We start from the raw sequence: 22,241 nt of genomic DNA, 5'->3' as shown, positions 1-22,241 counted from the left end.
AGAGAAATCTCAGGGAGACATAGTGTGTTGCAGCCGGTAGAGATTTCCTGCCTTCCAACCATGCTGAGACCCAAGCAATAAATGGCGAAAGGTAAAACTATGAATCCTGGTTCTGTGAGAGTTTGACCCTCAATCCACAAGACCAGGCCGCGGCTGTAAGGACCACAAGGAATGGACTATATCTACAACTCTAAGGCACTGTAGTCGGCATCTCAAAAATGCCTAACGGCGCCTCAGCCGTTAGATGATGGCAAGATAAATGCTGAAGTTAATCATAACTACGATAAATGAGAGGATGTATCAGACCTGGTGATTATACACAGACGGACTCGGAAACCAAGCAATTCCTACCATGCCAAACTACTGTAGTGTCATCGAGCTTGTGAAGAGAAAACATCATCTGTCTGCCTCACGTTTCACTTTACAATGAATATGTGCCATTAACTCATTAGTCAACCATGTTAACATTCCACCCACACCAAGTATTATTGTGATGTATCAGGGTTGTCGTGAAAGGAGTTAACTGTCGCTATTCGTTCAGTTACTGTGATTGAAGTAAGTCTTCATGGAACGATCTAGATGACTGGAGGGTTTCCTTTTACCATAATTAGGGACTTTGTTCAACTTGATATGCCATAGTATTCGGGGCAGCGTCATTCTCAATATGATGGGGATCAGCAGCTACAGAGCGAGGGTTGGATCAGAATCTGAAAATATTAGAATGTTCCAACAATGGACCAGAATCTGAGAATATTAGATTGAAAGTTTCCAACAATGAAATGGTCTTTACATCTTTCTCTGGATTGCCATGGTTAGTGTTGTGGATAAAAACCCTACTGATGATTATGCAAGCTCGGCACTATCCCATTCTCGCACTTGTTTGTGTTCCTGGTAAGCCTATCTCTGTCAATTCCATAAACGAGAGTGAAGGTTATTGCTATTCCAGTTAATTATGTTTAGCAAATACATAGACGTTAAGTCATAAACTCCACTTCATTTTCATGTATTCCAAAACGCCTGACTCATAAACATCTAAGATGGAAAAGGACTGTTCGGCACCTTGAGACTCTTTTTTAATCTTGGACTGTTTTATTCTCTGCATTCTCTATGCAATTAGACGTGCCGACACCAACTTCTTAATATCCTCAGTCTCCAGCTATGTCTCAATGCTGTTGCTGAATTAGCCATCATCTATCCCTTCGCTACCGACAAATTTTACGGCTCCAGTTCGCTTCTGAACTCTTTTCCAGATACAAATATTTTTACCCGAACGTGCTCGTGTTTCTACAGTTACTTCGCACCAGGGACTCTTTATCAGACTAATAATGCCACTGACCGTGTAATTCAGAGGCACAGATTATGACTCTAAAAGCATTGTTTGAAATCCTACCACACCCGATGACTAAACTTAAATTCGGGTGACAAAAATTGGAATGAAACCCAATTTTACTCATGGCAACCATAAACCGTCAGGATATATTTTCTTACTTTACTGATAACCTTTGGTAAAGAAACTTAGCATTTTTGCCCAGTCTGGATTAAGTGCCACTTCAGATCCAAGAAAATGTGATTGGCTCCATATTGGCTTGATAAATGGCCGAGTGGTCAAGGGAAATCAGTGATAGACAGGAAGTGATGCTGGCATCCCGGGAAATAACAACATGAAAAGTGAATTAAACAAAGGAAATGTGGAAGCTGGAGACCTGATATAAAATTCTCCAAAATCTGAAAGAATTTTGGAGAGTCTCAGCAGGTGTGGCAGTCTGTTGGGAGATACACAGATAACATTGCGAGTACAGTGACCCTATCAAAATTGAATGCAACTGGGAAATAATGCTATTTATATCAGGGATGGTTAGAAGGGCGAGTGGAAGGTTTGTGCTGAACAGGTGGTGAAAAGACCAGCGAAAAAGAGAGAGAGAGAGAGAGAGGGGAAAAGCAAGGAAAAGGATTGCTGATGATGAACTGGAAGGAAAATAGAATAGAAAGTTATTTTAATATTTCCCCTTTTCACGTATACCTGAATACCACATCAATTCTGAGATTTATCTTTTTAAAGTGAGTTATGTTCCCTGTGACTCTCTTCTCTGAGTACGATAATCAACTCCATCGGCAATACTGGTACTGCCCTTTTAGTTGCTGAGATACAAAGAAAGGTAATGTTACTTTGTCAACGGCTTGTTTAGATAGAACTGCTACTGTGGGATTGTGCAGAGATGTAACGGTGTTCTCAGTCAGCAAGGGAAACTGAGGAGAGGGAGGTATTTTCAACACTGAATGGATTCAACATGGATGTGGGGAATTGACTTGCTGTATCATTAGAAAATCAGTGGAGTTTCTGTGGATGGTGTTCTCAGGTTTGTATTGTCAGCTGCTGCGTACATTTTGGGAGATCCGAGGGTCTGTTGACCCCACACTGGACACGGCATTTGCAGTGTATCTGGGTCCATGGTAAAAAAAATGGAGCTGAGACTACAGAGAAAGGAAGCTCTGAAAAGAGGGTGGGGCTGGGCACTACACATTCATCACTGGGATTTCCAGGAACTTTTGGCAAAGCTGGACTCGTTCCAAGTATCAAGTGCAAAACCAGTTTATTTCAAAAATGAATTGGTCACTGAGCTGTGTCCCCTGCTTCAGTACAACCCGTAGTCTCACACCAGGGACAGGACTGTGCTGACTCTTACCATGAAGTGAACTGTTTCAATTCTGGAACTTTCCAGGCAGGCGTGGGTGAATATCCACCATCTCTAAAATGCTGTCATCCGATGTATCACAAGCTGACAGAAGCTACCTGCCTGTTGAGAGGAATGCATTGGTTCCATCTCCGCATCGGAACGTGCAGAAACGAACTTCCAGAAATACTAGGGAAGAAGAGGACTGATGAAAATGACGAACTGCAACAAATTAGAATTAATGAAGAGCATGTTTTTGAAAATCTAATTGAATTGAAGTTTCATAAGTTTCTGCATCTGATGAGCTACATCCCAGAGTATTGAGGCGGCGGTAACAGAGCTAGTGAAAGAATTACTGATTTTCTTTCAAAGCTGGTTAGATTCTGGAAAGGATCCTTCAGCTTGGAAAGCAGCTATTTTAATCTTAAATATTTAAAGCAGGACGGAGAGGGCAAACAGATTACTAAATAGCTTGATGCCATCTGTTTGAAAAAAAAAGCACTGGAACCTTTTTTGAAGAATGTGACAACTCGACACTTGGAGAACATTGATATGATTTGGAAGATACGGCGTCGATTCAGAAAAGGGAAATGATCTTTGATAAACTTGCTGGAATTTGTGGAGATTGTCCATTATGACATCGACAATTGAGAACCAATGGGAGTGGAGTATTTGCATTTTCAGCAGACGTTTGACATAGTTGAATACAGATGAATGGGAATGTTAAGTTTCATGGGTATGTAGGTGTGTAATATATACCACATGGATTAAAAATTGAACATTAGAGACAATGAAGGGAGTCGTATTTTTCTCTGGACTGAAGGCTTGTTGGGTATCAGAAGGATCAATGTTTGGTCAATAGTTCTTCACAAGGTATTTAAACTAAATCAGATGTGAAAAAGAAATATCATTATTCATATTATTTCTTTTAAATGGTGAGAGGTTCGAAAGTGCTTTTCGTGAAAAGGACCTGGATGTCCTTGGTCATAAGTCACTAACAGAATTCTTACGTTGCAGAATGTAAGTGATATGTGGCACTTTATGCAAAATGATTCAAGTACCAGAGTTAGTATATCTTTCCCAATGGTAGTGTTTGGTTGAAAGAGCATTTGGAGCATTGTGTACAGATTTGGTCTGCTTTATAAGTAATGAACTTTTGTCACCGAGACAGTGCAAAGGAGTTTCATCAGACTAAACCCTAGCATGATGATACCATAAGTAGAGAGTGCAGTAAGTATGCGTTTAATCAGTAGCGCTGTGAGAGACTAAGAATTTGAAACATGATAGTTATGGCAGGACACTCATTACATCCCAAACAGCTGAACAGGGGGAAATTTCCATGTTTTTACGGATTTTGATTCCCGATCGTTTACGTGCCTCTGCAGAGCCCCCATGTCGTTTGACAGGAAGGTACAGGCTCTGACTGAACTCTGAACGCTTTCATCCAGTTACTGTGTGACACTGCATTGAATGTCACTACGTAAACAGTCCTGTCAGCAGTCACAATATCTCCATTCTGAAATAGTTAACAGTTCTGCACCAGCATGTGACCTCCGTAGAGACCATAGGTCTGCTTTCTTGAAGATGGAAGACATTTTGGAGCATGGTTAAACACATTGGCTGTATTCCTACTACCTGAAAACCATGTTAAAGTAGCACATATATAGTATGAGTTATTCAGCCATGAGGGTCAGATTGGAGCAGTCTATCTGTTCAGTCACTGCTCCATTTGTTTGTGATGTTCGAGCATCTCTGACACCTTCTTGTTCCTGTATTAGTGACTTGAGAAGCTGCATGACCTCTTCCTGTTCCTTTGTAAGTGACTCCAGGTGTGCAATTGTCTCTTTAAGATCCCGTGAAAGTGACGTGTGGGAGTAAGCAGTCTTCCTGTGTAATAGGCAGGAGGAACTGAATGAGCTACCACAAATCTTGTCGAATAGTTTGATGGGCTGAATGACTTCCCCATATTTTTATGAACTCATATTGAGGTGCTAAAGGAGCTCTTCCGTTACACTGTAAAAATGTGCAGTGTCGAGCAGTGCTGTTACATGAATGTTACCCAGACTTTAAAAGCATGATCTTGAATGGTTTCCAGTTCTATTTGCACATGGATACTGACTACTTCAAGAGCTGAGAAGGGCCAGCTTGTTCGGAACATTATGTAAACATCCGTGAAATTCCCCACTTCTACTCAGTTTAGGCTAAATTGGCTGAATGGCCTCGTGCCCCACTGTAGGGATTCTATAATGACGGACTGGAGGTACCTGGGCTGAGTAACCTGCCCTAAAGATCACCTACAGCCGTGTCTCATGGCTGAGATGAGTGATATCATCTGATGAAAAACAACTTCTCTTGTGCTGTGAATGACTCCAAACAGTGGAGAGGTCACGACCGATTCTCATTAAGTGTGCTTTTGCTCATGCTCCTTTATGTCATCCTCAGTCTAATGCTGCCTTGAGTTCAGGGCCAGCCTCTCTTACCTGAACCCCTGCGTTCCCTCTTTTGTTCATAACAATAGTTCGTGGTGTAGAAGCAGAGAATGTTTTCTTCAAACAAAGGGTATTGAATGTCTGGGATTCTCTTACTCAGAACGTTAGAGGAACTAGATCACTGAACGGGATCAATGGTGTTCTGCAGGGATAGGTTCTGGGACCTCCGCTCGTTGTGACTTTTATAAATGACTTGGATGAGGAAGTAGAAGGGTGGATTAATTTGTTTGCCGATAATGCGTAGGTTTGTAGAGTGGTACATAGTGTGGAAGGCTGTTGTAAGTTGCAACTGAACATTGACATTACGCAGAGCTGGGCTGATAAGCGGCAGATATAGTTCAAATTGGAAAACTGTGAAGTGATTCCCTTTGCAAGCTGGAATGTAAATGTAGAATACAGGGTTATTGGCAGGATTCTTGGCTGTGTTGAGGGACAGAGGATTCTTGTGGTCCACGTCCATAGATCACGCAAAGTTGCGACCCAAATTGATCGGGTTGTTAAGAAGACGAATGGTGTGTCAGCTTTCATTAGCAGGGTGAACGAATTTAAGAACCGCAAGGATATGCTGCAACTCTCTAGAGGCCTGCTTAGACCACACTTGAAATATTGTGTTGAGTTTTGGTCACCCAATTATAGGAATGATATGGAAACTTTAGAATGGGAGCAGAGGAAATTGGCTAGAATGCTGCCTGGACTGGAGAGTAGATCTGATGAAGAAAGGTTGATGGAGCTACGGTTTTTCTCATTGGCGTGAAGATGGGTGAGAGGTGACTTTATAGAGGGAAACAAGATTGTGAGAGGTATATATATATATGTATATACATTTAATAGCCAGAGTCGTTTTCCCAGGCCAGAAATGGATATCACGAGGAGGCATCGTTTGGAGCAAGGTTTCGAGGAGATATCACAGACGGTATGTAAACAGACCAACGACGGAAGAGGCAATTTTGTATTTGGTGCGCGGTAACGAGACAGGACTAGTGTCAGTTCTCGCGGTGGGAAAGCACTTAGGTGAAAGTGATCACAGATGCCTTACATTTAGCATAGACATGGAGAGTGAAACAAGCAGTTACCAAGGAAAATTATTTAATGGGGGAAAGGGAACTTACGACGCAATCAAACAGGAGTTGGGAAGTACAAACTAGGAGCAATTGTTCCACAGGAAGGGGACAGCAGACATGTGGAGGCTGATAAAAGAGCAGATGTTGAGAGCGATGTACAAATTTGATCCTCTGAGGCAGGTAAGAATGGGTAAGATTAAGGAACATTGGATGAAGAGAACAGAGGAACCTCTCATCAAAAGGAAGAAGGCAGCTTACATAAGGTGGTGGAAACAAGGATCTAACACAGCTTTAGAGGATTACAGGCTTGCTATCAAGGAGCTCAGAAAGTGACTGAGGAAAGAGAGGAGGGGGCACGGAAAAGGCTTGGCAAGAAGAATTAGGGAGAACCAAAGGCGTTTTACTCATACGTGAGCAATAAGAGAATAATCAGGGAGAAGATAGGGCCGATTAGGGATAGCGGAGGTAAATTGTTCGTTGAGTCAGAGCAGATAGGGGAAACAATAAATGAGTTTTTTGCTTTGGTTTTCAAAAAGGCAAGGTAACGTTTTGCAAATGACAACTTAGAGGAGCTGGGATACAGTGTTGACCAGTTCAAGACTGATGAAGATAATGTGCTAGTAATTTTGGAAAACATTAAGATTGATAAGGCCCCAGAGCCAGACCAGATTTATTCTACGCTGCTCCGGGAACCGAGAAAGGAGGTTGCTAAGCCATTGGCGAGGATATTTGCCTCCTCACTCTCCATGAGATTTGTACCGGAGGATTGGAAGGCGGCAAATGTTGCTACACTTTTCAAGAAGGGTAACAGTGAAATCCCTGGCAATTACTGAACAGTCATTCTTCCGTCTGTGGTCAGCAAATATGTGGAAAGAATTCTGCGGGATTGGACTTATGACTATTTGGGAAAGCATAGTGAGATTAAAGACCGTCAGCATAGATTTGTGAGGGGAAGTTCATGCCTCACAAATCTTATGAGTTCTTTGAGGAGGTGTCAAGGCAGGTCGACGACGGTCAAGCAGTGCATGTGGTGCATATGGATTTCAGCAAGGCATTTAATAGGGTTCCCCATAGTAGGCTCATTCATAAAGTGAGGAATTATGGGATACTGGGAGATTTGGCTATCTGGATTCAGAATTGGCTGGCTGACAGAAGACAGAGATTGGTTGTAGATGGAAATTATTCTGCCTGGAGGACAGTGTTGAGTGGGGTACCGCAGGGCTCTATTCTTGGACCTCTGCTCTTTATAGTTTTAACAAATGACTTGGATGAGGGGTTTGAGGGGTGGGTTGGTATATTTGCAGCTGACACAAAGGTAGGAGGTGTCGTCGATACTATAGAGAGCTACTGCAGGCTGCAGCGCGATATCAACAGGATGCAGAGCTGGGCTGAGAAAAGGCAGATCATGTTCAACCTGGATAAATGCGAAGTGATGCATTTTGGAAGGTCGAACTCGAATGCTGAATATATGATTAAAGACAGGATTCTTAGCAGTGTGGAGGAACAGAGGGATCTGGGTGAGCAAGTAGATAGATCCCTAAAAGTTGCTACCCAAATGGATAGGATTATTAAGAAAGCATATGGTGTTTTTGCTTTCATTAACAGGGGGATCGAATTTAAGAGCCGCGAGGTTTTGTAGCAGCTCTACAAGTCTTTGGTGCGAACACACGTGGATTATTGTGTCCAGTTTTTGTCGGCCTACTATAGGAAAGATACAGAGGCTTTGGAGAGGGTGCAAAGGAGGTTTACCAGGATGCTGCCTGGACTGGAGGGCTTTCGTAATGATAAATGGTTGAATAAGCACGGGGTTTTCTCTCTGGAGAGAAGGAGAAGGCGAGGAGACCTGATAGAGATATACAAAATAATGAGAGGAATGGATAATGTCAATAGCCAGAGACTTTTTCCCAGCGCAGGATTGACTGGTACGAGCAGTCATAGTTTGAAGATATTAGGAGGAAGGTATAAAGGAGACATCAGAGGTAGGTTCTTTACGCAGTGAGTTGTGAATGCATTGCCAGCTGAGGTGGTGAAAACGAAATAATTGGGGACATTTAAGCGATTGCTGGAAATGCACATAGATAGCAGTTAGTTGAGAAGTGCGTAGGTGGAGTTACTATATTTTACATTAGGATTAAGTCTCGGCACAACATCGTGGGCCGAAGTGCCTATTCTGCGCTGTACTCTTCTCTGTCCTATGTTCTAGACTAGAGGTCGGTTCTTTACACAGAGTGGTGGATGCGTGAAATGCACTGCCAGCAGTGGTAGTATAGTCAAGTACATTAGGGACATGGAGGCGACTCTTAGATACGCACATGGGACGATAGTACACTGTAGTCCATGTAGGTTAGTCTGATCTGACTATAGGATAAAAGGTCGGTGCAACATCGAGGGACGAAGGGCCTGTACTGTGCTCTACTGTTCTATGTTCTAACTTCTCTGAAATTATTTAAAGAGGGAGGTAAATGGACTTTGACCTTTCAGAGAGGTGAGAGCTATAAAGAGGATTTGACACCTAGAGCAGATCAGCCTTGATCTTAGTGAAGGGCTAGGCAGGATTGGGGATTGAACGATTTGCTCCTATTTCTGAGGTTCTCACATTCTGTTATTGGACTGTTAGTGGATGTAATTTTCCTGGGAAGGTCTGTTATTGAATATTGACGTCGGGTAGACCAGAGGATACTACGAGCCATCTCTGGGTGACGTCTAGGGTTGTATTCACAGTGAATCTGGGTCTACAACATGACCAACAAATGGAGCACAAGTTCCAGAGACGAGAAGCTCTGTAAAGAGAGATGAAGGGACTCTTTCATACCCAGCTTGGGTTTTCCAATTAAATTTTCCAAATCTCCCAAACTGTGTGTCACAGTCTTGAGGGACTGAATGGTCTTGTCTGTTCCTGTGCACTAGGTGATAGCAGTAAGTGGCCTTCAAGTGCTCCTGTCTAGCAGGTTTGACAGGCTGAATGGAACACAGAAACATAGGACTGAGGAGCAGGAGTGGGGCATTAGAAACTTTGAGCCTTCTCCATCACGCACTGGTTGTGGCTGAGAAGGTCGTGATGGCAGTCCCACTTTCCTGTCTGTATCCCATTAACCGTGACTCACGTCTCTGTCAAATATTTAACGAACTCAGCTTTCAATAAATGTAAACAAAGAGGAATTTAAACGTCTGGGGAAGAGAATTACCACTTTATATGCCCCTTTTAGAATTTTCCTCATACCTCTGACAGAATCAGAGAGTCATACTGCATGGAAACAGATCTTTTGTTCCAGCGTGACCACGCCAACCAGTTTTCCCAAACTTATCTAGTCCTTGTTGCCATCATTTGGACCATATCCCTCTGAACCATTCCTATTTATGTATCTGTTCATGTATTTTTTAAATGTGTAATTGGACCTGCTTTCAACATTTTTTCTGCATGAAAGTGCAAATCCTCAGGTCCAATACAAATCAATCCCCCAAAACTTCAACCAATGCTGTCTAATTCTGGACCCCCCTACACTGGAAAAAAAGGCATTGGCCATTTAGACTGCCCATGCCCCTCAGTATGTTATACAACATTTTGATGTCACCATTCACCCTCCGCCAGTCCAGGGGAAGAAGCCTCAACTTGTTCATCCTCTCCCAGAAGCTCAAACACTCCAGGACCAGAAAGTCCATATAAATATTTTCTGCGTCCTCTCAACATCCTCCCATCAGCAGAGCCAAACGAATTATGCACACTATTCTTAAAGTGGCCTCACCAGCGTCCCGTACAGGGTTAACATGCCGCAACAACTCATATACGAGAAAGTGAGGACTGCAGATGCTGGAGATCAGAGCTGAAGTTTTGTTGCTGGAAAAGCGCAGCACGTCAGGCAGCATCCAAGGAACAGGAGAATCGACGTTTCGGGCATGAGCCCTTCTTCAGGAATGAGGAAAGTGTGCCAAGCAGGCTAAGATGAAAGGTAGGGAGGAGGGACTTGGGGAGGGGCGTTGGAAATGCGATAGGCGGAAGGAGGTTAAGCTGAGGGTGATAAGGTGAGGTTGATAGGCCGGAGTGGGGGTGGGGGCGGAGAGATCAGGAAGAAGATTGCAGGTTAGGAAGATGGTGCGGAGTTCGAGGGTTGGGACTGAGACAAGGTTGGGAGGAGGGGAAATGAGGAAACTGGAGAAGTCTGAGTTCTTCCCTTGTGGTTGGAGGGTTCCTAGGCGGAAGATGAGGCGCTCTTTCTCAAGCTGTTGTGTTGCTATGGTCTGGCAATGGAGGAGCCCAAGGACCTGTATGCCCTTGGTGGAGTGGGAGGGGGAGTTGAAGTGTTGAGCCACGAGGTGGTTGGGTTGGTTGGTCCGCGTGTCCCAGTGGTGTTCTCTGAAACATTTCGCAAGTAGGGAGCCTGTATCCCCAATATAGAGGAGGCCACATCGGGTGCAGCGGATGCAGTAAATGATGTGTGTGCAGGTGCAGGTGAATTTGTGGCGGATATGGAAGGATCCCTTGGGGCCTTGGAGGGAAGTAAGTGGGCACGTGGGGGCGCACGTTTCGCATTTCTTGCAGTTGCAGGGGAAGGTGCCGGGAGTGGAGGTTCGGTTGGTGGGGGATGTGGACCTGACGAGGGAGTCACGGAGGGAGTGGTCTTTTCGGAACGCTGATAGGGGAGGAGGGAAATATATCCCTGGCGGTGGTGTCCGTTTGGAGGTGGCGGAAATGACGACGGATGATACGATGTGTATGGATGTTGGTGGGGTGGTAGGTGAGGATCAGTGGGGTTCTGTCCTGGTGGCGATTGGAGGGGCGGGACTCAAGGGTAGAGGAGCGGGAAGTGGAGGAGATGCGGTGGAGAGCATCGTCGACCACCTCTGGGGGGAAATGGCGGTCTTTGAAGAAAGAGGCCATCTGGGTTGTTCGGTATTGGAACTGGTCCTCCTGGGAGCAGATGCGGTGGAGACGAAGGAATTGGGAATATGGGATGGCTTTTTTACAGTGGGCAGTGTGGGAGGATGTGTATTCTAGGTAGCTGTGGGAGTCGGTCAGTATATAGTAAATGTCGTGTTGATTCTGAAGAGGGTAATCGCTGTCACGAATTATCTAGGTTGGCGAGTTAGGGGAGCTACATCACTGAAAGTATTTAACGAGTGGTAGGTGGATTTTTGATCTGTCAGAGATCTGAGGGGTGTGAAGAATTGGACATTAAAGAGGAGTTAATGCTAACAGTACATCAGCCATGATTGCATACAATAACATGATCGTCTAAATTAACTGATTCTGTTCCTGATGTTCTCATAGTCTATAATTAAAAAGTTAATGGTTTAGTCCTTTCCTGAACGTTCTGTTATCGAATGTTAAGAGAGAGCAAAATATTTTGTGAGTCATCTCTGAGTGAGGTCTGGGGGCTGTATTCACAGGGAATGTGTGTCTACACCATAACCAAAAAATGAAGCACAAGTTGCAGGGAGGAGACACTGTGTAAAGTGACCAGGAGCATCTTTCCAACCCAGCCTCGATTTCCCAATAACATTTTCCAACACACCCCAATTTGTGTGGCAGTCTTGAGGGGCTGAATGAGATCCTATGTTACTGTGGACCAGCTGTTTGGAGCACGTTGCCCCCATCAGCGCAAGTTCCAAAGGTTTAAGGGTCTGAAATGAACATATGAACATAGGACTGAGGAGCCGGATTTGTTCATTAGACACTTTGCCACTGTTCCATCAGGCATAAGATCGTAGCTGATATGATTGTGATCCTAGCAACACGTTTCTGTCTGTTTACCATTTTCCTACATTCACTTGTCTGTCAAATGTTTGACTTCAACACAGCTTTGAATAAATTCAAACATCCAGGTGCCACAAACGTGTGCGAAAAAGATTTTGCACTTGAACAGCCCTTTAAGAATATCTCATTTGTGTTCCCACCAATGTTGCAGAGCCACTGTTTCCCTTTTCGAGTCCCACTCATCCACTGGTCACATCAAGTTTTAAATGTAAGCAGTTTAGTGCTGTGGACAATGAGGAGAAAGTGACGACTGCAGATGCTGGAGATCAGAGCTGAAAATGTGTTGCTGGAAAAGCGCAGCAGGTCAGGCAGCATCCAGGGAACAGGAGAATCGACATTTCGGGCATAAGCCCTGATTCCTGAAGAAGGGCTTATGCCCAAAACGTCGATTCTCCTGTTCCCTGGATGCTGCCTGACCTGCTGCGCTTTTCCAGCAACACATTTTCTGCTGTGGACAATGACATAGGACTCTGGCTTGGTCATTTTCGAGAAAAATGTGAGACACAGGAATTTGAACTCACAACAAATGGTAAGTTATAGTATCCCAAATGTTATTCTGCCTTTGAATTTATTCTGCTCACACAAGCTGGTGGAAATTGGATTTCCTTTTGGAACAGTTGGATTTGCTGATTTCCTTTTACTTCAGGCATTGGAGAGATTCTAATGAATACACACCAGGAATTCTTCAAACGTGGTAAAGATAACTCAGGGATTTTATGGTCTCACACGTTGCTATAAGGCGGAAGAAAGTAAGAGAGAGGGATCAATCGGCTGCTGTTCTCAGGCAGGGAACAATTTTCTCCCTCTCTGTGTTGAACCGTGCAATAATGTCAACTGAACACCCAACAGGTCCATGTGCGATCTCCATGAACATTCTCGGGCAAAGCTGATTATTGGCTATACACAGGTGCGTTATTGCTGTTGTTGTACATACTGCCTTTCATCAGCAAAGTCTGTCCCCACTTTATTACTTGATGACATGTTCATATGCGTCTGCGTAATTTGTAAATATTGGTCGATGTCTTCATAATACGTGTGTTAATATAACTACATCTTATTCTTAAATATATTCTCTAGCTTTAGTCTCCGTAACAAGACAAAACGAACATCCAGCTGATAGACTTTCCAGAAAGTCATGTATGATTCAATAACATTTCTCATCTAAGATCGAAACTGAGAATCGTCCAGAACAGAAGGGCTTCATTCCAGGAATGAGAAAAGGGACACATCTTTGAAAATCTTCTGAAATATTTATATCTTTTTCTTAGTTCAGTGGATTAAAATTGCGCATAGTGTTTTAGATATGGTCTCCGCAATGCCCTTTGCCAGAAACAGCATCATTCCACTTACCTTCCAAATCACTTGCTGCATCTGCAGACTGACTTCATACGATTCATGTCACAGGCACATGGAAATCGGCTGTACCACATAGTCCTGCAATCCCTCTCTCTATTTAAGTTGATTACCACTGTTTTATCCTTCCTTCCAAAATAAACAACTCACGTTATGTTATTTCTGCTGAAGGTTTGCTCACTAACCTTCCCTGTCTGTGTCACATTGCAGACTTAGTACCTCCATTTGAGTACATATTGAATGCTCAACTTGGTTTTAGAGCTGAGTTTCAAACCATTCAGTCCACTTCCTCCAGATCTTTGATACAGATTATTGATCATTGATGGCGCCACAGTGATCGTTGAGGCACACCAACAGTTACAGCTTTGCAACCTGAATATGAACATTTTTCTCTACTCTCTATTTCCTATTAGCAACAGCTTCCCTGTTGCTGTGTAGCAGCTCAGGCGGGTTGAGTGGCCCCCTCCTGGGCTGTGCAATGTACTCAATGAGTTGAATTACTTCAATCTATCCTCTTGTGCAACTCCTTAGAGGGGCAGTTTGGTCTCCTTCCATCTCACTGTAACGATCATGTGTGGCTGAATGGGGTCGTTCCCTACCATGTAACAACCCCGAGGGGTGGATTGAGGGAACAACACATGCGGTAGGGACAGCAGTTGGCCATTCAGCTGCACCATTCAGAATGCTCATGGTTGATCCGTGTGTGTCTGACCATCTGTCTCCTGTCTGTTCCCAATAAACATTGACTCTCCTGTCTGACCAAGCTCAGTCGAGGTCAACCTTTATAACCTTCAATAACCAAGTCTTTATTGCTCCCACATGATGAGGACATCACAGATAACACAACACGTCCTTATTTCATTACAGGACCTGTTATTATAAAACGTTGTTAATCTAATATCAAATTGCCATCTTATTTGAGATATACGGATAAAAGAATTAGGAATAGACATAAGCCAAACCATCCTCGAAACCTGTCCCGTATTACCACAGATTCTTTCCAATCAGATATGTATCATACCTGGCCTTTGCTGCTGTCTCAGGCAGAGAATACCCAACAGCATAACACCGCACGAGTATTTTAAAAAGGAGCAAAATTAGGCCATTCTGCCCATCGAGTCTGATATGCCATTTAATAATTCCTTTAATGTTCCTCAACATCATTCACCTGCCTTCTCCTGAGAACACCTTTTACATAAAAAAAACTTTCAGTTTGTGTCTGAATGACACTAGCGTCTGCGTCTCTGTGTGTGTGCGTGCACTCGTGTGTCCATGTGCGTGTTATCTGAGTGTTTGCATGTCGATCTGTGTATCAGTCGTGTGTTTCTATCTTTGTTTGTCTCAATTTGTGTGTAACTGTATATGTCTCAATGTGCTTCTATCTGCGTGCATGCCTATCTCCTTACATGTAAACCGTCCTACCTTGTCCAAAATCTCTTTAAAACCCAGACCATTGAGTCCTTGACAACATCCTTGTAAATTTCCTCTGCATTATTTTCAGTTTAATAAAATCCTTCCTGTAGCAAAGTGAATAAAACAGAACATAACACTACAAATATGGTAAAAGTATCAGCCAGGCCCCCGCAATTTGTACACTTGCGATGTTCTTGGATACATCTGATTTATAGAAATGCTGCAAAGTCTGAAACAAAAGTATATTTCTTTCAGGTAAAAACAACAAAGAGTGATAAAGTGACTTAATGATGGTTACCATAATAAATTAAAGATTATATTAATCATAAGAAGTGACTTTAGAAGAATTTCAGGCATTGTGAAAACAAGAGAAATGTCAGAAATTTACAATCCAGAAAAGGAAACCCATGAAACCGTATAGGAAATAAAAAGGCGAACATGCATGTTCAAAAACAGGAACACGAGGACTGCATAAATCAAAAAATAACGAAGTGAAAGCAAGGTCAAAAGTGAAAATTTGTAATCGGGAGAGAAGGGTTTTAATTAGGAGAATGGGGAAATGGCCAAGAAAATAACCAGTTACTCTGCATCTGTCTTCATGGAGTGAGACCCGGAAAATCTCTGACAAATACAAAGTGATCATATCGGGCTTGTGGAACTAAAGACGTAAAGTCAATTCATATCAGTAACAAGCCAGTACTTGAACATGTAGCTGGATGCAGCATAGCTAAGTCTGACGAAACAGATGTAATTCATTTCAAAATGCCAGAAATAAATCAGCAATAGGAATATTAATTGCACTGCTCAATGACTGTGTTTTATTTTCCTGTATGTTCAACAGAGGCTGGAAAGCCATTGTAGATAAGTGGAAGGTAATAAACGTGATCCATGCATGATATGTAGATGAATGGAGTAGATGCAAGCATCTAGAAAGTGAAACCGAAATAGTGTAGATAAATGCAGACCAATTAACTTGAAATCTGTAGAGAAACATTTGAAATCTATGAGACTGGATTTGGAATCTATGATATTTAGAAATTCACAGCAACATTGGAAAGAATCAGCACGCATTTTTGAAAGAGAATCATACTTGATAACTTCGGAATTTTTGAAGGGTATTTGGAAGAATATACATAAGTGGATAGTTAAAGTTGGGTTCACCTTCAATTAAAGGAGTCAGAATATCGATGCAACGAAATGTTGAAATAGTTTCACAGCGTGTTGGTGAGACTGTACCTTGAGTGTACAGTTTTGGTGATCCAATCTGAGAAAGAATATACTGAGCACAGAGGAAGTGCAATAGACGTTCTCCAGATTAATCTCTCAGATGGCAAGATTGTCTGATGCAGAAACTCGGTCTGTGTTCTCATGAATTTCGAAGAATAAGAGGTGATCGCATTGAAATTTACAAAATTCACAAAACATATGACACAGAGGACATATACAGGCTGTTTCCCTGGTTGTCAACTCTACACTTAAGATAAATAGTGGCAGGAGCAGGGACAGACAATTTAAAAATGTAATAAGGAGGAAATTCTTCACTGGGAGAGGAGTGACTAATACAGGGGCATGGAAAACTGCTCTTAGGGAAAGATTAGGGAAAATGCCCAGCTATTGTACAAGTGTGCCAATCAAAAAAGAATAACCAGGGAATAGGTAGGATCCATTAGTGACTTGCCAAGTTGCATCTAAATCAAATTAGTGGCAGAAGAAAGAGGGTGGTGGTAGAAGCCTGTTTGTGTGATTGGAGACCGGTGTCCAATGTGTATGCCATAGAGATCAGTGTTGTGTCCCTTATTATTTGTGATTCGTAATTGTCAGTGTTGGACTGGGGTGGACAAAGTTAAAAATCAAAATACAACAGGTTAGTCTAACAGGTTTATTCGGAGGAAATAGCTTTCAAAGCGCACAATCACCTTAAAAAGAAGCAGCACTTCAAAAGCTAGTGACTCCGAGTAAACCTGTGGGACTGTAACCTGGGTGGTGCGTGATTTTTAACCTTATCATTTTTGGTATTCATAAATGGTGTATACGTGTATATGGGCGGGAGTGGGAAGAGTGTGATAAGCAAGTTTGTGTTCGTCACAAAGATTGGCCGGGTGGTTGGCAGTGAGGAGGAAGGTCTCATGTTACAGGAACATATGGAAGGAATGGTCAGAAGGGTAGATCAATGGCCGATGGAATGTAACCCTGATAACTATGAGGTGGTGCCATTTGGAAGAAGGAACCACACAGGGGCATACTCAATGAATGTCAGCACACTGGGAGCTCAGTGGGTGATTCTCCACACAACCCTGAATGTGACTGGACAGGGTAATACACAAGTTGATAAAGCATAGGGGCCGGTAAATATAGTATTTCTTTCATCCCGAGGCATAGATTCTAAGAGCTAAGCGGAAATTTGGTTCGGCCAGGACGGAATACTGTGTGCAGTTCTGGGAATCACTTTACAGTAATAATGTGGTTGCAGTAGAGATGGTGCAGAGGAGATTCACCAGGATCTCCCCTAGGATGGAGCATATCAGCTATGGAGAGAGGCTGCATAAGCTCGGGTTGTTTACATTAGAGCAGAGAAGGCTGAGTGGGACGTGATTCAAAAGGATAAGATTACGAGGGACATGGACAGGGTGGATAGACAGCATCTGTTCCTTTTACTCAGAGGGAGAAGAACAAGGGGAACACACTGTTAAAGTGAAGGGTTTGAGATTTAGAGAGGACTTGAGGATCGGTTTTCACCCAGAGGGCTTTAGGGTCTGGAATGTACTATCGGAGAGGGAGTTGTCAAGGGTAACCGCACAGATGTTACAAAGTACTTGGACGACCTCTTTAAGTGTCATAACATTCCCAGTGCAGAAAAGTGGGGCTAATGTCGACCATTCTGTATTTCTGACGTTGCAGTATTTACGCTTCAATGAGTACATGGTTGTGCAAGGTAAATCATTGAGAAGTTTAAGACAGGAATTGATGTGTTTCAGAACACGCTGTATGCACAAGGGTAATAAGAGTGAATTTGTAATTGCTTCATAAAGTATGTCAATGGCAAAATAAAGAGAAAAGAATGTGCAGCTTCCTTACAGTCTGAAATCACAAAATGGAGATTGGAGAACAGCGAAGTGGCAGAACTATGGAGCACATCTTTCACTTATGTCTCCACAGAAGAAAACAAAACAACAAAGTAATCTCCCCAGCAATACTAGGGAACTTTAATCTGGTGAGAAGAAAGGGAATAGAATGAAATTAGCAAACAAATGTTGTGGAGAAAGCACGTTAACTGAAAGAAAAGGGCTGAGACAAAGTTAAAAGAGATTTATCAAATGGGAATCATATTTGAGAAACTGACTTTTAGCAAAACTATGGAGAAGCAATCAATGCAAAACGATTGGACTTTCAGAAAGATTTTTGATAGAGCCCCAAGTCTGCTAAACAAATTCGAAACATATGGGAGTGGGGCGAACAGAAGGACACGGGTTTTAGAATAGGAGAGCGAACAGGAAGCAGTGAGTAGGAACAATTTAATATTTCTTTTAGAGCGGAAGGCTCGAAGTGAATAGCAGGATTTGTTTTATGGGGCCTCGCTATTGTAAATACACACCAAACTTTTGTTAGAGGGGATCAAATGCAATATTTCCAAGCCTGCAGATGGCACTAATCGATGTCGGATTGTGAGTGGGTTTAGGAGGATGTAATAAAGCTCCAAGGTGGCTGAGGCAATTGGAGCGTCTGTGCAAATACAGGGCAATGAAAAGCAATGTGGATAGATGTTACATTGTCCCTTTGATGGGAAAAGAGAATGGCGGCCTACCATTTCAAAACGGTTGGAAAATGTAACTCTATAAAGGGACTTATGCTTCTTCTAGTTTCATTCTGCAGTGATCTCTGAGTTCCATGCAGGGCAGTGAGTCCGGAAGCCAGAAGAAAATACTGGGAATGGCACTGGGACACTTATCAGTGTACATAGACCCACCAGCTGGGTAGCTGTAACATTGAAAAGCATCTGGATCACATTGCCAGAGAAATTTCAGAGTTGGAGCTGGAATGAAACAGCTTCCCCAGGGACACGGTTCGTTGTGCAGCCCAAGTCTTCAGTCCTATTTCAGGAATGGTGTCAGGGCAAATTGCCTTTGTTGTATCTACTGTGTTCAGCTGTTTCTTCATGTCAATTGCAGCGAATATAGTTGGGTGAAGGCTGGCATCTGTGATTCGGTGGGCATCATGGCGAAGGGGAGTTGGAATATCGACTCAACACCTCTGGCTGAGAATGGTGCAGATATTACATCCTTGTCTTTTACACTGATGTGCGGGGCCGTTCGATTATTTAGGATGGGGAAGCTTGTGGAGCCCTTTCCTCCAGTCATTTGTTTAATCATCCATCAACATTTATGACTGCTGGAAGCGTTTAAAGACTCACTTCCAGAGATTATAAGTATTCATGTGAATGAACACGAAGTTCAAGAAGAGAGAAGCGTGGCAGAAATGGCGGGTAAACACGCATTGGTGCATGAGATTAAATTTCGGTTCTGGGTTCATCCTGTGAGGGTTAGACATTGGGAGAAGCGGAGATCCTAGTGTACAAATAGTACAGTAAAGCACACAGGAAATAGTTTACCGCAGGCGAAAAAAGAAGCCCAACGGGGTTGAAAGATGGTTAAATGCCTCAGGTGTTCTCACTATAACGGAGTGGAACACATAAAATTACAGTGCCGATGGTTTAAGAACAGCACTGGGAAAAAGGTGTTTTCACTGCCGTAAGCTGGGACACAGTTTGGGAAAATATGTGGTAAAATAGGTTTAGCCAGTGGCATTAATGAAACTGGTAATGGAGACCCCAAGTGGAGCCGAGGAGCTGCAGGAGAGTGCACAGCCGAGGCAGGGGTTGGGTATGGAGTCAGTGCCTGATCTCTATAAAGATTTCGCCTCTGTAGATACAGTTTACTTAGAAAGAACGCTGTGTGTGTGTGTGTGCGTGGGGGGGGAGGGGGGGGTGTGGGGGGGTGGGGGTGGGATGGTGGGTTTCTGGTGAGGAGAGGACAAGAAATTATAATTTTGCGAGATACGGGATCTGCTCAGTCTCGAATAGTTGAGAAGTGAGCCGCCGGAAAAGCACAACAGATCAGATAGCATCCGAAGAGCAGGACAATCTATATATTCGGCATAAACCCATCGTCAGCAGTGTGGCGGTGGTCAACGGGGCCGAAAGATAAATAGGAGGGTCGGTGCTCGGCTCGATGGAGGATCACTGGGAAGATATAAGAAGACGTAGGTTGGAGTGATAGTGATATGTCAGAGGGGAGGATGGAGTGGATATGTGGGTAGAAAGATGGAGAGTTAAGACAATTCAAGAGGGCAGTGCTAAGTTGAACAGTTGTATCTGGGATGAGGTTGGGGGGAGATTTGGAAAGTGATGAAGTCGATGTTGATACTGTATTCAGTGTTCCAGCTATCCTACCACCTATCCACTTCACCCTACTCTCCGAACTATCATCATCATCCCACACCTGCATCTACCGATCGCCTTACAAGCTACCTTCCACCCACCTCCATCCCCACCCTCCTATTTATTTCTAAGCTCCGTTCTCACTCCCTGGAACCAGGTGCCTGATGAAGGACTTGTTACTGAAACATCAACTCTCCTGCACCTCGGATGCTGCCTGACCTACAGTACGTTTCCAGCACCACATTTTTCAGGTCTGATCTCTAGCATCTGCAGTCCGCACTTTCTCTAGGCCTCTATTAGTAAGAGATGGACGTATTTTCACTTTTCAGACATGTTACTCAGGAGCGTGATAATGTGTGGATTGGGGACAGAAATTAAGCATTCCCTTGTGTATCATCAGGTTGGAGTGCTGAATCAGGAATATGGAAGTAGCAGTGAGTGACAGCGTGTCAGTTCCTGGAATATAGCTTGTTCTTGGGAAGGATTTGGCAGGATCCAAGTTGGGAGAGGCACCCCTTGTGGTGGAGAAGTTAAAGGAAGAAGAGGGAACTGGGGAGTTAAAAGAAAAATACCCAGGGATTTTTCCAGACTGTATAGTAACAAGGTCCACTGTCATAAGTTACAGCAGGAAGGAAAAACGGAAGAAAAATAAGAAAGGATTTGATGTTCAGTTAACTGACACCCTGTTTGATGTAACGGTGCAGAGGTGTATAGTCCTGAACACACACACACACACAGAGAGAAAGAGAGAGAGAGAGAGAGAGAGAAGGAATGAGAATATATCGTCGAACGTTATTAACTTTAAGATAGAATCCTAAAATTAAAATGGAGACCACGATAGGTTAGTGTAGTAGGGAAATGGGCCGGAATGCACCAGAAGGGGTTACCGGTAGCGCATAGTGTTACCGGTAGCACATGAACTAAATGCAGGTATATAGAAGACTCAGACTAAGGTATAGGAGCATTTCTATTGCCGGGAATGCACAAAGACGTGGTTAATTTTTGTTGTACATGTCATATATGCCAAATGGTAGGTAAGCCACAGGCGGTAATAAAACCAGCACCTTTGTTGCTAGTTCCTGCTTTCAAAGTACCTTTCCCGTGCGTTATGGTTAATTGTGTAGCTCCCCTTTCTGAAATAAAAGAAGAAATCTATATTGCTGACCATAGTGGACGTGTCTACCAGATATTCAGAGGCAATTCCATTATGCAGTATTAAGGCAAAAATGGAGGTGGAGGTGGTGGTAGCTTTCTTTACTCACTGTGAGCTACGCAGAGATTCATTCAGACCAAGGAAGTCATTTGACCGCTCAGCTATTTAAGGAAGTCATGGATAGCTTCGGCAAAAAAGCAGTTCAAATCAATTGCGTCCCATCCTGCATCCCAGGGAGACTTGGAAAGTTAGCATCAGATGCTGAAGCCCATGTTAACAGCGTACTATCAGAATGGCCTGAATGATTGGGATAAAGGTGTCCCATTAAATTACTTGTCAACGGAGATGCTCCAAATACATTTACTCAGTTCACATCCTTTGAGTTAACATTCGTGCATGAAGTGAGAGGTCCTTTGACATTAATTAAACATAAATTGGCAGGACCAAAGTCGGAGATTTCACACTTGGATTATGCATGTGGGGTGAGGTGAGGGAGAGATAAACTGGAGTAAGTGAATTAGCTAAACAGCACCTGAAGAGGGCACAGCATAGGGTGAAGCAGGTGGCAAACAAAATCACTGAAACTGTGACGATTTCCCGTGGGGACGACGCATTAATATTGCTACCAGTGGTAGAAAATCCCTTCAAAGTCAGGTTTAGTAGCCCCGTTCAAATTTTGAAAAATGTTGAGACAGTTAACTATCTGGTAAAGATACCAGATATGGCAAAAAAAAAAACGTTATCGAGTATGTCATGTGAATGAATAATGCACCAGCCACATTTAAGACTCAGGAACAGAGTTGTGGCCAGATGAACAAATTGTGCAGTTTATCTATATGATATAGTGATCTTTAGCAAGTGATTGAAAGCTCACATGTTACAGTTGGGAGAGCATGTTGAACGATTACAAGAAG

The sequence above is a fragment of the Chiloscyllium plagiosum genome, unplaced genomic scaffold (assembly GCF_037043375.1).
Source record: "Chiloscyllium plagiosum isolate Xiang-an unplaced genomic scaffold, Cpla_swu_hap1 HiC_scaffold_39, whole genome shotgun sequence".
Classification (NCBI taxonomy): Eukaryota; Metazoa; Chordata; class Chondrichthyes; order Orectolobiformes; family Hemiscylliidae; genus Chiloscyllium; species Chiloscyllium plagiosum.
The sequence above is the reverse complement of the archived record's forward strand: the minus strand, read 5'-3'. Positions refer to the sequence as shown.